Source organism: Haliotis asinina, chromosome 4, assembly GCF_037392515.1.
Source record: "Haliotis asinina isolate JCU_RB_2024 chromosome 4, JCU_Hal_asi_v2, whole genome shotgun sequence".
NCBI classification, from domain to species: domain Eukaryota; kingdom Metazoa; phylum Mollusca; class Gastropoda; order Lepetellida; family Haliotidae; genus Haliotis; species Haliotis asinina.
Window position 1 is genome coordinate 65115680 of NC_090283.1, and position 16636 is coordinate 65132315.

General features: G+C 37.1%; 1 pseudogene; it reads right to left on the reverse strand.

The window, feature by feature from the left end:
• Positions 1 to 11107: 11107 nt before the first annotated feature.
• LOC137281783 (uncharacterized) lies at positions 11108 to 14602 on the reverse strand (annotated as a pseudogene).
• Between the last annotated feature and the right edge of the window lie 2034 nt (positions 14603 to 16636).

Here is a 16636-nt window from a genome sequence, read left to right on the forward strand (position 1 = left end):
AATGTACAGTAAGTCCCCATGGTCCCTAGTATGGTGATCTACCTTCAGATGTTGGTGATATATAGCCCGTATTTTATGTTGTATTGTCCAAATAGTGATATTAGTTTTAACTTTCTACACTATTTTTGAATGATAACTGTGATATTCTAGTTATTTTACTGTCCTTTGACGACAGGTTTTTATAGTATATGCACATTTCATTTCAATATCAAACATGTTCTCGTCACGATATGGCTGGAATATTGCCGATGTGACGTTAACTACGAACTCACTCACTCATTCACTGAATTGTCAATCATATTTTTAAGTACAATGTTTACATAAAATATAGTTCAACAAATGTTAGGCCACTTACATTTGGATCAGTGAATGGTCATAAACCCAGTATTGTCCATTATTAGGAGATTAGATATCAGTCGTAGTAGTAGTAGTAGTAGTAGTAGTAGTAGTAGTAGTAGTAGTATATTTATATAGCGCACATATCCATGCACTAGTGCATGCTCAAGGCGCTGGTAGTTTTCCCTCTATCATTGGATGTCAATCTCAACTCCCTGGGGAGATGGGAAAACATGTTAAATTTGCAGTAAATGTACATTTTTCATTATTGTAACAGATACAATACACTTTTTTGAAACTTCAAACAGGCATCCCAGTTTTTCATTATCAAACATTGATAGAATCTTTTAAGACTTCCATGTATAGAAGATATATACTCATTAATACTCTAAAACAATTTACCATAGAAATTTGTCAGCAAGAAACAAACTGTCCATATTTGATTAATTGAACCAGCAAGTGACAATGGTAACACTGAATCGAAGATATGACATTCTTTGCAGCGTCTGATGGCTCTCTCAACATAAATGCGCAGCCTGGCTATCTCTTGAGTCTCTTTAACTTCATCTCTAGAAAATCTATCCTTTTCCCTCAAAAAAGGTGGAATGACTAAATTAGCTCCCTTTAGTGTGAGCAAATCCTGAATAATAAAGCCCTTCTCAGCCTTGACATCATCGCCAATATCAAGCAATTCTAAAATTCCAGAGTTTCGGGTTATTTCCTTATCAGAGATTGAACCAGTGTACAAACAACTGACAAAACTAACCATGCCATCAGGAGTAATGCCAACTAAACCCTTCATTGTTGAATGTGACTTGTAATTTGAATACATCTCAGAATTCCTGCTTTTCGCACTTGGAGTTTGGACCCTTATTTCAGTACAGTCTAGAATTACTCGTGTATTAGGGTACGTACTCTTGAAACATTCTGGCATCAGTTTATTTATGACTGCTCTTTCCGGCCAACATGGAATCATACCTAACATGACATATAGATAATTGGCCCATGTAATTAAAATTCTACTTACAGTGCTAACAGATACATTGAAGCGAACAGACAGATCAATCTCAAAAAACCCTTGTCTAACACGACAAAGAAACATGAAAAATTGTTCAACTAGGGAAAGACTTTCAGATCTAAATGGGTCAATCTTTAGTTGAACATTACCACTGGTATCAGGTCTTTGTCTTTGAACCTGGCTCCACCGAGTCATGTTAACAGCTGTTGGTCTCAGTGAATCAAATGTAGCTATGAAATCCTCATATGATCTAAATCCTGTGTAAAATTGTATTAACTCAGGATCTGTAGAGAAACGTTGTATAACAAACTTCTCTAATGACAAAGTTGCTACAGTTTCCTCCAGTTCCTTAACATACTTCCTTAAGGACTCTAGCTGTTCGGTTGTACTGGCAGGTGGGTCTGCATAGTCATGTTCTGGAGCAGGAGCAGGAGTACGTCTACAAGACACAGAATTGCTGAAGTTGGTGGCATAATCTTCTGGGATGACCGTCTCCTCAGTGTAGCTGGAAAAAAATCTACAATCAAATGCAATTATCCAAATGATAAATATAACATATCTTTAGTAAAGATAGTCATCAGCAGAAGTTGTAGTACTGTATTCAAACGTTGCTCCCCATTTTGTATTGAAGGAAGTTTTCCGGTACTTTGTGAAATAATATGACAATAGTAGGTTAAAAACACAGTGACCGCTACTGGAGTTTTTCTTATTAATCCAAATATGTAATTGATTCAAAACACTCAAGCACATTCAATTTACACAATATTAATCCCAGTTAACTTTTCATACAGGTACAAAAGTCTTATACATTAGAAGTAGTAAATAAACACGACAAACCTGACTGAACGTTTCTTAGGAGGTGGTCGCTCGTTTGACTTTTTCCAAGGGAAATAGTCGGTAGGGCTCCCTTGTGTAGCCTGTGGATGCCTGTCAAGGTTTTCTGAAAATCGCTGGGTTGAAAGTGTTTGTGCACAACACACATGGGTCGCTCAGTGATCTAAAGAAAAGAAAAAAAATGTCCATATAAACATCTTCAAAAACAAAGATTAGTCAATCTGTTGAATATATTCGTCAATTCGTACGACTTTTTTTTCACTGTTTGTCTTTACACATTTCCGTGTCTCGTGTCTCAGTCTCGTGCACATTACATAAAATCGTGTGCACACGTAATGTTTCGTTTTCAAGTTGCTGACAAGTGATTTCATGAATAAAATACGGTAACATACCTTGAAAAACGGTCCCTCGTCACGACGGATGTTTACGAGCCACTGTTTCCGACATTCTTCGTTTCTGGGAATATTGTGGAATGACAGTGTCTTGTCTTTCCGGCTATCGCTTTTGCAGAGCGGTACACAGCAATACTGCGCCATTTTCAAAAGTTGTATACCGAGCCTCGTTTTGACTTTTTTAGCAGGTCGCGTGAGAAGAGCGCATTTGGTTGGCGTTTGTTTTTGTTGTTGCTGTTGTTCTGTATCGTTTTGTGTTGGTCTGTTTTCACGTGCAAGTTGTCTGAATTCTTTAGTAGCCTCTTTGATCTGTCTAGGTTTTATTTGAATGTACTTCATCCATTGTGTACATACGTATATCTTCCTTCCACTTTGCTATATACACGTCAAAACGTTAAATAAACACAACTTGTAGACATATTTATGAAGACTCTTTTGCCATTGCGGGGGTTATTGTAGTGAACGATATGTATCTTAGCTAGGGATTTCATACAGGCAATATACCATGCAACTTCAAAAGCAAATGAAATCATAACGTTTGATTCAGAATAAACTTCATGTACAATTTCAAACTCTTATCGTTGTTAAAGTTCTCAATATAAATCAATAAAATTTGCACCTTGAAAAGCATACTTTTCTGAACTAATACTTCATTGATAATTTGGAAATCCTGCTATTTATGTTGTCAAAAGGAAGAGGTACTGTCATATTTGCAAATAACACGTCACAATTTGATTCTGGACTCACAATAGTCCAGAAACTCTCCGCACTGTGGCCACTCTCTCACAAGAGATTTAGCAAAAATAGAGATGCAGCCATTATGAATATGTGCTAAGGATGAAAAAATGTATAAAAATTTTTTTCGAAAACTCAAAATTTAAACTCGCTCGCCCATGGGCGAACAGCGGCCCATGGGCGAGAGTGTTTAATTTCATCCAGAATAAATGTTTTGGAGGTTGTAAATGAATGAAGAAATGTTAATAAGTATCATGACTCAAATTTCAGCTCGATTTGACTTGACTCCGCTAATTGACAGCGATTTAAAAAAATCTCGCCCATGGGTGAAAAACATATTATTGGCCCATGAAGGAGAATATTTACTGTCACTGAAAATACATGTTTTTTTCATGTTTTGCAGTTTGTAAATAAATGAACGTATATTTATTAGTGTCGTGACACGAAAATCAGCTTATTGTGACTTAATTCTGATAATTCAGAGCGATTTAAAAATATCATTTGGCCCATGGGTGAGAATATTCATTTTTACTCAAATTACATCTTTTTGCATGTTTTGAGGGTTGTGAGTGACAGTGTGTTCATAAGTATCATAATACAAATTGCAACTTATTTTGACTTAATTCCGTTAATTTAGAGCGATATTTACAAATCTCGCCCATGGGTGAAACATTTTGGCTCATGGGCGAGAACATTGCCTTTTACCCCAAATATATCTTTTCACGTGTTTTTGAGGATGTAAATGGATGAAAGTACATTTATGAGCATCATGACAGAAATTTCAACTCATTCGACTTAATTCCGCTAATTGAGAGCGATTTTAAAAACTCTCGCCCATGGGCGAAAAACATTTTGGCCCATGGGCGAGAAAATATTTTTTTCACTCAAAATGGATCTATTTACATGTTTTACAGTTTGTAGATGAATGCAAGCATATTTATAAGTATAATGAGACGACATCCAACTCATTTTGACTTAATTCTGCTAATTTAGAGCGATTTAAAAACAATCTTGCCCATGGGCGAGAATATTTCCTTTTACTCCAAATACATCTTTTCCAATATTTTGAAGGATGTAAATGAATGAAAGTGACTTTACGAGTATCATGACACAAAATTCAACTGATCTGATTTAATTTTACGAATTCAGGGGAATTTTAAAAAATATACGAGAAAAATTACTTTTACTCAAAATACATCTTTTCCTGTGGTTTGGAGGTTGTAAATGAATGAGGAAATTCAACTCATTTTGACTTAATTCCGCTAACTACACTTCCACTCCAAATACATAGTTTTTTTATTGTTTTAGTTTTTGTAGATGAATGAACGTGTGTTTATAAGTATCACTCCTGTCTTAATTCGACTAACCTCGCTCGTGGACGAAAATATTTTCATTTGCTTGTTTTCTTTATTTTGCAAGCATATGGTTAAAATTCAGATGAAATTATAATGACAAATAATTTCAGTTTAATTTAGTGAGTTTAGTTCTATGTCGCACTCAGCAATATTCCAGCAATATGGCGGCGGTTTGTAGATAATCAATTTTCGACCAGACAGTCCAGTGATCAACAGCATGAACCATCGACCTGCACAATCGGGAACCGATGACATGTGGCAATCAAGTTAGCGAGTCTGACCACCCGATCCCGTTAGTCGCCTCTTACGACAAGCATAGTCACCTTTTATGGCAAGCATTGCTTGCTGAAGTCCTGTTCTACTCCAGATCTTCATAGGTCCTGAACGCAGAGCTATGAAATTGAAGTTATTTGTGAAAGTCCTTACTCCAGTGACACAAAGACTATACTGGGACACATTAATAAACAGCGTTGTGAGATCTTTAAACTGTTTTGAAACATGTCCTGTCCATCACACTGACATTCGCCAATAACCACTTAAATATAGAATATATAGTCCGTGTTCCTTCAGAACAAATAAGTAATTACCTAATAATAAGTGTACCTACCCAGTTTAGCATGTTTCGTTTTAATATTGCGGGATCTACTTTTAGTAATTCTCATTTGCCCGTCCCAGGTTTTCTTCGACCGAGGTTTTAAGGGGTATTCTCCTATTTGTCAGACCAGGAATAATCTACAACAGTGATAGGTCACTCGCTTGCTTTCTTTACCATTTGTACCAATTAACATGTTCCTCGTCATACTCCAGCGCACACAATGACTTGGTTCGTTTCCAGCGCAACTTCGGCTGCGTTTAACAGTACTTCAGTCAGTTTACTGTATCAGTCGAAATCTTACAATGAATGAATGAATTATAATAAGAATTAAGAGCAAGATGTATATGTAAATGAATGAAAGAAATAATAAAAGAAAGAAGTACATATGTGAATGAATGAAAGAATAAATGATACATCACGGCCATCCCTTCCTAAACATGCTAAATAGTGCAAAACTATCGTTAGATCAGCTAATTATAGTCTCCCTTGTCAGACATAACAATTTTCAGGCAGGTTTAAACAACAAACTATCTGCTTGACTGCACAGCTGCCTGTTGACGTAGTATACTCACCTCACCTAATTTTGTTGCGTAATCTTCACCTACATCCCCATAAGCAGCTGCAGAGAGAAGGCCGAATATCTGTAACCACTGAACCGTGGCGTCTCACCGGAACGGGCAAAGTTCCCAAGTGCGGCTGTCCTTCTCTACCTTTTCCATAATCTTTAAAACATCTATAAATAAATTATCATTTTATGATGTATATATGTATGGCATTCTGGACGGGTATTGGGCATTTTGTGATAATTTACCATTACCATTTTCATAATGCATAAAAAAGACACTCATTACTCTATCACTGAGTTTTGTCATTCTTTCACTCCAATACGGTCGCTAAAATCCCTTTGATCATAGTATATGGACTCTCCCATACCCAATTCACCTAATCCTGAGAAATCAACCAGGCATGACATACCCACATCACCTAATTAATTTTCTGTACCTATCGATCAAAAAATACTTAAAATGGGAGGACACCCTGTTCACTAATGGGAGTGATCCTTGTAAGGAGTACCCTCACTCTCACAAACCAACCGACTGCGGAGAAGCTGCCGTGTTTGTCGGGGATTCTTCTGGCTTTGCTATAAAAATCGTACATAAACATGTAAAATATATTGCTTTGATGTTGTAACTACCCACATTAGGACATTGAGACCATTCTGATTTATCGAGTAAATACGATTGTATGGTTTAGAGTTTGAATCTTGGCATATCTTACCGGTTTTGCTATTTTTGCACTCTACCTTTTTACCTGGGGCGAGCATGTTTTGGTGGTTTTTAGTATTTCATCTATTTGTTTAGATTTATTGATTTGTTTGTTTTATAACTGAAAATTTATTCTGACGTTTGACGAGGTTTGTATAGTTATCATGTTATGTAATTATATTATTGCTATGGAGTGGCATTGATATGCATGATTATGCTTGCCAATCCAGTCACGATTACTTGAAGAGATTAGTTTAAACTATAGATTAACGTATCCATATTGTTAATGTGTAATCTTTATATTGGGCTATGAGGAATACGTAAAATATTCAAGATTGATTTCGCGTTTACTTTTCTACCTTTTTATAAATTTTCGCTATTTTGCTACAGTCGAAAAGATTTACCGTGGCTTCGTTGTGTACTGGTCCATTTTTATTTGTTTACTTAATTACCCAGTTGGGGATCCTTAATTGCTTATTTGTTCTGAAGGAGCACGGACTATATATTCTATATTTAAGTGGTTATTGGCGAATGTCATTTGGATTGACAAGACATATTTCGAAACAGCTTAAAGATATCACAATGCTGTTTATCAATGTGTCCCAGTATAGTCTTTGTGTCACTGGAGTAAGGACTTTCACAAATAACTTCAATTTCATAGCTCTGCGTTCAGGACCTATGAAGATCTGGAGTAGAACAGGGCTTCAGCAAGCAATGCTTGCCATAAAAGGTGACTATGCTTGTCGTAAGAGGCGACTAACGGGATCGGGTGGTCAGACTCGCTAACTTGATTGCCACATGTCATCGGTTCCCGATTGTGCAGGTCGATGGTCATGCTGTTGATCACTGGACTGTCTGGTCGAAAATTGATTATCTACAAACCGCCGCCATATTGCTGGAATATTGCTGAGTGCGACATAGAACTAAACTCACTAAATTAAACTGAATTTATTTGTCATTATAATTTCATCTGAATTTTAACCATATGCTTGCAAAATAAAGAAAACAAGCAAATGAAAATATTTTCGTCCACGAGCGAGGTCAGTCGAATTAAGACAGGAGTGATACTTATAAACACACGTTCATTCATCTACAAAAACTAAAACAATAAAAAAAACTATGTATTTGGAGTGGAAGTGCAGATTCTTGTAGTTAGCGGAATTAAGTCAAAATGAGTTGAATCTCCTCATTCATTTACAACCTTCAAACCACAGGAAAAGATGTATTTTGAGTAAAAGTAATTTTTCTCGTATATTTTTTAAAATTCCCCTGAATTCGCAAAATTAAATCAGATCAGTTGAATTTTGTGTCATGATACTTGTAAAGCCACTTTCATTCATTTACATCCTTCAAAATATTGGAAAAGATGTATTTGGAGTAAAAGGAAATATTCTCGCCCATGGGCAAGATTGTTTTTAAATCGCTCTAAATTAGCAGAATTAAGTCAAAATGAGTTGGATGTCGTCTCATTATACTTATAAATATGCTTGCATTCATCTACAAACTGCAAAACATGTAAAAAGATCCATTTTGAGTGAAAAAAAAAATTTGTTTTTCGCCCATGGGCGAGAGTTTTTAAAATCGCTCTCAATTAGCGGAATTAAGTCGAATGAGTTGAAATTTCTGTCATGATGCTCATAAATGTACTTTCATTCATTTACATCCTCAAAAACACGTGAAAAGATATATTTGGGGTAAAAGGCAATGTTTTTCACCCATGGGCGAGATTTTTAAACATCGCTCTAAATTAACGGAATTAAGTCAAAATAAGTTGCAATTTGTATTATTATACTTATGAACATACTGTCACTCATTTACAACCCTCAAAACATGCAAAAAGATGTAATTTGAGTAAAAATGAATATTCTCACCCATAGGCCAAATGATATTTTTAAATCGCTCTAAATTATCAGAATTAAGTCACAATAAGCTGATTTTCGTGTCACGACACTAATAAATATACGTTCATTTATTTACAAACTGCAAACCACGGAAAAAACATGTATTTTCAGTGACAGTAAATATTCTCGTTCATGGGCCAATATGTTTTTCACCCATGGGCGAGATTTTTTTAAATCGCTGTCAGTTAGCGGAGTCAAGTCAAATCGAGCTGAAATTTGAGTCATGATACTTATTAACATTTCTACATTCAATTACAACCTCCAAAACATTTATTCTGGATGAAATTAAACACTCTCGCCCATGGGCGAGCGAGTTTAAATTTTAAGTTTTCGAAAAAATTTTTTTACATTTTTTCATCCTTAGCACATATTCATAATGGCTGCATCTTTATTTTTGCCAAATCTCTTTTCTCTATTGTGAGTCCAGAATTAAATTGTGACGTGTTAAATGGAATTTCTATAACTGACCGAATAATTAATGCCTTCGGTCCAGTGGTGTGTGAACAAGAGTTAAATATGATAATTGGCATTGTGAAGTAATTTGAATGAGCCTTACCTTTTAACAATCAATTGCTATATGTATCCACCTTACGTTAGCATTTGTATATATTTGACTTTCTGCACTGAGACTTCATTGACGTATATAAGTGACTTAAGAAATAAAAACCGTTTTCATCAATGATATATGAACAAGAGTTTATTTATAAATGTATTTGCCTTTGAGCTATAATTTGAATGATCCTTCCCCGTTTGACAATTGCTTTGTAGATGTATCCCCTTATTTTGGTATTTCTTTATAATTGAAACATAACAAACACTGCTACTTGTTTGCTAATATGGAAAAGAAGACATGTGCAGGAAGGATTGAAGCTGGGTGTTTGAAACCTAACACAACATGGAAATATTAAAAGTGACATCCAAGGCAGTAGAAATGTGAACTGAGGAATGTTAATTTAAAGTTTTTTTTATTATTTATTTTTATGCATTAATTGAATTTGGGGATAATTAATCCGTTAACTCATTAATTATTTAGTTCCTACATTCAATATGTCTTATTAGTAAACTATGTTTTGTAGTAAAACTTTCAGGAGTAGTACAGAAACACCAATGCACTGTCAATGTGGCAGCAATGATCCAATATAATGAATATTGTAGAAAGAATTGAAAACTCCAGAGCAATTCCTTTCAAAACAGTTGTTGAAAGGGCTAGGTGGTCAGTCAGGGTTGGGTGGTCAGTCAGTCTTGATTGGGAACGAAAGGCTCCGCACAATCCTTTTAATTGTCTGAAAATGTATTAAAATTTGTTTTAAACAAGCACCGAGGTGTGGAACACGCGTAACTATTTTACGGAGGAAATCCCTTCGCGTCACGTGATTTGCAATGTTTGATAGCTTGCAAATATTTATTTTGGAATATTTTGATAACGAAACTAGGGCGCACATGTAGGTATAAGTACAAAGAAGCCATTCATATAAGTTTTTCGTGCGCAATAGTCGTAACGAGTGCGCGAAAGTGCGACAAAGGATTTCCACCATTGCGGCCTATGGAGGTGCGGCATAGCGTTCATGTAGTGAACGCTATGTATCTTAGCTAAGGTGACCACGGCAAAGCGTTTGCTGGGTTCTGTCTTTACATGTAGCAAGGTGTCGCAGCGCAACTTGAGTCCGCACCCAGACCGGAAGCTCGACGTTGGACAGTCGCCCTATATCATTTCAAAAGGAGAGTTATCGCCCCTCGCAACAAAAAGATCGCCCATCTGGGTAGTTTTTTTTTGTTTGTTTGTTTTGGGTTTGTTTTTTTTGTTAAATTACAGATATTCACAACATTTCATTTCTGACCAAGGACGAATCATGTTAAATAAACAACCATGGAATTTGTAATAGAGTGCTTCAGATTCCTCATTTTGGAGTGGTTGAAATATTTTGCCCGAGGTTGTTATCCAGATATTAGCAGTAATTTTTTGAGTGTAAGGTAACATGTGTAGGTATATTTTCCAAGTATAGTTTTATAAAAAATAGTTACATGTAGTGTCACAAAGTCACTGTTGTAACACTTTGTTTTGCAAAGATGAATAACTGTTAAAATATGTCTAGTAACAGTTAATATTGGCATGTGTTTTCTAGTTCATTCAAAATGAAAGTTCTAGTAACTTTCAAGTTTAGTTCTAATCATATATATAAGACAATGAAAAGAAATCTGTCATTATATACTACATATAGTACATATACACAATAATTCGCCGTGATTTTGCTTAAATATTGCAAATACGGCGTACATCTTATTCGCACCATTAAATCATTTAAAGGATTTTTACATTCACTATATTTATATACAATTGCTCGCCATGACTTCGCTGTAGTGTTGCATTTACGGTGTAATTCTTACACTCAAATCACATGAAGAATATTTACATCCAATATATTCATATGTACAGTAATTCGCCGTGACTTTTGCTGCAATATTGCAAATACGGCGTAAGTCATATTCTCACAATCAGATGATATTAAGAATGATGATATTACATGCAATAAATTTATATACAATATTTACCGTGATTTTGCTTTAATATTGTGAAAACGGTGCAAGTCATACTCTCACAGAAATTATTTACAGTGGACTGAAGCACAGAGATGGGGAAACTGCCTGAAAAGATGATATGCCAGTACATACAGCCGTTCACTCTTCCATGTGAGCGGCTGTGTGATACTGGCGGAATCAGCGGGCACAGAGGCCAACAGAGCAGTCAGGACACCAAGTCCTGACCTTTCCTGCAGAGCCATCTGTGGTCCTCTGTCGCTTTCTACAGAGGACACACTCTTTCCTCCTCTTTACAGGCAGAGCTTCAATGAAGTGGCGTCCGGTCAGTCGTCGAGAAGGAGGCTGGGTCCTTGATCTGCCAGTCCTCTAGTCACATGAGTGTTCCCGACGAGTGAGTGGAGAAGGGACATGTGGAAGTCCAGACGGGGAGTCGTTCTACCATGACTGCTCAAGAGTGAGTGAGTGAGTGAGTTTAGTTTTACGTCGCACTTAGCAATATTCCAGCTATATGGCGACGGTTTGTAAATAATCGAGTCTGGACCAGACAATCCAGTGATCAACAACATGAGCATCCATCTGCGCAATGGGGAACCGATGACATGTGTCAACCAAGTCAGCTAGTCTGACCACCCGATCCCGTTAGTCGCCTCTTACGACAAGCATAGTCACCTTTTATGGCAAGCATGGGTTGCTGAAGGCCTATTCTACCCCGGGACCTTCACGGGTCTGACTGCTCAAGAACGTCTGATAGGTATTAACTGTAAAGTGAAGAGAACAAACATTGGATAATTATATCGAATAGTCACCAGAAAATCTCATTCTTGAAGAATCACTGCTCAAAATACATTGTAATTTATACTAATTAATGTTCAATTACTCCATATTTCATAAAGTCAGGCATAAGGAAGTACACTTTGATAGCAATAATGACATTAACGATCGATAACTATACCTAATTGATGAGTCAATGCGCCGTGATTATGACTTCCAATGGAAAACATGATCTTACCTGATGCTGTGAGAAGAAAGTTGTTTAAAATTCTCTTCCACAGCTTCACGGAGCGCAATTGGTGATCATGTAGTGCATTGAGTTGATCCGCAAGGTTAACCATCCCGATCAAGGTGTTGTAGAGTCGAACGACTGAGGGGAGAGTGACAGACCGGCCCCGTGAGTTAAGCCCATCTTCCATTCTGTAAAGGGAACAGTACATGTTGAGCATTCAATAATCATGTCATTAAATCTACACATCTTCAAAATAAATTAAGATATTTCACGTTCATAAATCTGTGTATCGTGTTATTATATGTTAGCCACAAGTAAAAGAAATCATAGTGACTAATCTACCAATAAGGACACAAAGTTTACTTTGTACCTTGGACTACCCATGGTAGATCAAATGGTGAAGACCCTCCTGTCTGAAAAAAGTACTACCAGCAGTGGACCCTGTCTTTCCCAACAAAATTTGAAATAACTTGTCTGTGAGTGTTTGCGAAGGGTCCATTCACAAGATCAAGGACCGGTCTGATCTTGTGAAGGGGTCATGACCTGGCTGTCCTCGGGGCAGTGCAAGAGAGTTGTCGCTGCAGTGGAGGAACCGCATGATGATTTGGAAGCGGTTCCTCGTCATGGTATCCCCGAAGGATGGTGTTGCTGTCAGCTAGTTCTTGTCCCCCTCACTCCAATAGGATGCAATGGTTGGCTTCCTGACACCCATGGCCAACAAGAGTCTCCCCGGTCAACGGGTCTCCATGACCGAGCCCTGCCCTGCAGGTACTGCTCTGCATACCTGTTTGTCACCCAGACCAGCGGGTCGAACAAATCTACACCTCCATGCCCTCCTCCAAGTTGTTGGTCAAAATATTCGATTGGAGGGGCATCATCACCTGAAAAGTAACTCATTGTCTGTATCTATGCATGTAGTATTTTTGCAAATCAACACGGATCATATCTTCACATTTCGCCTACAAGCAAAATCAATTCATACTGACCTGTATCTGTGATAGATACAAGCATTAAGTCAACAGTTTTCAACAGGTATCCAGAGTTTTACCTGAATACGTGCAGTTTTTGCCACATACCAAATATATAACAATTAAGTTATTTGTAGTGAATTGTAATGCCTATCTTCCTTACTGAATTCATTAAATTTATTATCCATTAATATATTTAATTTATTGTTCACATTGATTACCTGGAGGGTTGACAGGGCCACAGACCTCGGCAAAGTCAATGCTATTGCCGAGGTCAAAGCTGTTTGTGTCCAGCACAGGCAGCCAGGGGCCTCGAACCATTGGTTGGGCCTCTTTCTTCTCCTTCCTCATCTGAAAATTTTGAAAATTATTTGCATTAGTTGATTATGTAATCTTTAATAAACACCAGTTATCTAAATTTTAACTCCAGGGGAAAGATTTATTATCATTTACTGTGATTTGTTTCAAAATAGGACAGGTAGATAAATGAATGGGCATATGTTGCATTTCCCAGGTTATTAATAGTCAATAAGAAATAGATATATGGACAAAAAATTTGAACGGATTGAAGGTTACATTAAAATTAGAATTCATGTAAGTGAAGAACACATATTATTTTGATGTAAATGTAAACATAATATGTCTCTTCAGGTAGTGATAATAAAAATCAAATTAATCTGATAAAAGTGTCTTCAATCATGGGAGTAAGGAGAGTCTCTGCTGAAGGTTTGAAATAACTGACATTGCCAACATCATAAATGACCCTTGCATTGCAAAAGCAACACCTGAATACAAAGTTCTAGATGATTATGTAATGACTCACTTTTATGTAAAACCAAATTTTCATGCCTAACAATACTGTGAAATTAATAAATGAGTCAGACAGAAGGGAGTAAGTAATCCTGGTAATCATCTCTCATGTGTTTATTTTTTTCGTAACTCAAAGAATTTCATTACAGTCAACAATGTAAACATAGATCTTGGAATTCTGAAATATCAGTCAATGTTCTCTTTAATAGTATTTATGTAAGTCTGCTCCATACTTATAAAAGCAAGTATTTATCCAAATTCAGAAACTGCTCCTATGACTTAGGGATACAAACTTGCGTATGCCAAAACATTGACGAATAAAAAGTCCAAATTGCAAATCAGTCATACTATTGATTCTACTTCGCCACTTCACTTGTTACTGCTTGACATTAGGAATACTTTCAGTCTAGTCTACCGAACGTCATCCTCGATATCTCCAGGGTCTACGTTCCGAAAAGTCTCCACTATACCCTGGACGCATCTACGGGTCGGCCCGATAATTTTATTACCTCCCTTTGCTGACTGCGCTTTCTCACAGTAGCCAATCCGAGTGGTCGCCGTTATAACCGAACTTGCCAGTGTCAACAAAGGATGCATCCAGGGTCACAGGGGCTTGTATCGCTTTGAAACGGCGTTCGAAAGACATATATGTATATCGGAACGTATACCCTGGAGATATCGAGGATGACCGAACGTGAAGAATAAAGATAAATTTTACTTACCTATCCTTTCTTCAACGTCTTCTACATTGGAGTCCGAGTCTTAGTCGGAATCGAGCGAATCGACAGATATATCCGACTCAAAGTCCGACTCACCCAAATCACTGTCGGTACCAACACCCACTGCAGACATGATTGCGAATGGTTTGTGGTCGTCTGTCGCATGGTTCTATTTTTATATTCATGAATATTCATACTCTTGGCAGGAAGCAAACTTTTTATGTATTTCGTTAAGTATTCCTCGCGGTGATTGCTTACTCAAAACAAGCATTTACTATTCTAACTTCAGTCGTGTCTTAATTTACATTACTTGTTTCTACATTTCAACGTCAGCTATTGAAATCTAGAACTTCATTGTTTCTGACTCGGCCACTGGTAACCTTTGTGACGTGGCAAGCCAAAAGTCGACGTGCCACGGTATTTTGTTCCAGACGAACAATAACAAATGAACCGTTCACCGTCCTCTCGCCGATATGTGAGCGGTGCGCGGTGGAAACTACAGAGTCGATAGAAACTCGTACACATGTATTCTTAAAAATAACAAAATATGTCCATAAGTAAAATCTGATTAATTAACATAATTAATTAATTAATTAATCAACATTAATTAACTTACAGACACTTTAGAAGTGTAAAGTTAAGCTGTGAAACAAAAAACAACAATATGTTAGCTTGCAGTAGTCCGTGACTTAGCAACTGTGTGAACGCCTGCGATGCATGCATCATCATGAAACAAATATATTCATTCCGTCAAATCTGGGGCAAAAAGCCGGAGATGAAATGATAAATAAGCTATGACACAATCATAATCATTACGTTATGTGTATTTATTGCGTGTACGCCAACAATATTGTTACCAATGTCTCCTTTTGAATGTCTCTTCAGAAAATTATACTTATCAACAATACAGAAATTTTAAGAACACATGCTCGTTCCGAAGACATAAAATACACAGTCCTCGTCCGAGGATGTCACAGGCAATCTTTCCTGTATTTCCGTGGTCGACTGAGGACCATTGGTGCGGCTTTATCTTCTCGCGGAAAGTCGTGTTAGCGACGTTCAACTTCGATCGCCATTTTGTGTAAACTTCCGGCGAAAGAGCTTCGGTACCTGTTCTGTTTTTTTTTTAAATATGATATTTTACAGAACACAATGGAATATCCAGTTTATTACCCACGTGTTACTTCGTAAAGGTGTATCATAACACCTTCGAGTTATTTGATTGGCTAATATGTGAACTTTGACATTACTGGTACTACTTTCATCACTCATTCCATTCATGAGTTTCATTCAAAAGTTTTCACACCTGAAAGCATATAAAACGAAAACACTTCTATAGAATTAGATAAAATTTATTTCATTTAGAGTGGTTATTAGCATTATTTTTAATTCTATAATAACTCAAGTTTCTGTAAAAAAAAACGAAAGCAAAACAATCAATAAAAATAAGTAAACAAATGCGTCTTGTAGGGCTCTCATGAGTGTAAACATTTCCTCGAAATTGATGGACAATTGGTTGGAAGAGTTGCGAATATAATCAAGAGATTGAATACCTTCTGCGTGCAGTTGTCAGGACTGCACAGTAACACACAACATCAAAAGACGAGCGGCGCTCTTGTATCTCTATCACTGCCACTGTCAGCCGCATCCATTCGCGTCCTCCCGCACAAACATATTGTCACTGCCATGCCTCCCGTGGTTTCTTATGTAGGGGTCAAGAGCCCTTCCCAGAATCTGAACACAAAAGGTTCGTTCGTCTTCGTTCGAGGTTGTAGGCTGTGTTTTCAGACCCAGTTTTCGGTGGAGTCATCAACATAAACGTCGAATCTCGACCAGTGGGAATTCCATGCCGAGATGAGAAGGCGTCACTGACATCCTGCGTAAAGCGTCGCCGAATTATTTACTGTAACTCGTCCTTCGATGAAGAACATTAAGCTCAACTATTTGAGACATACAGTTCCCTGTTCTTCACATTCATCTTTGCTGTTGAGTTTGCCGTGCCTAATAAAATGCTCCCTAGAATCTTCTTCTGTGTGAACAGTTCTCAACATGACGACTAGCCCGACAGTGATGGCCGACTGACGTTCAGACAAGATTTAGGTCACGTAGTCAAGTTCAAAATATTTACACTTCGCAAGTGTTTTGACGAATTACATTATTGCTTTTG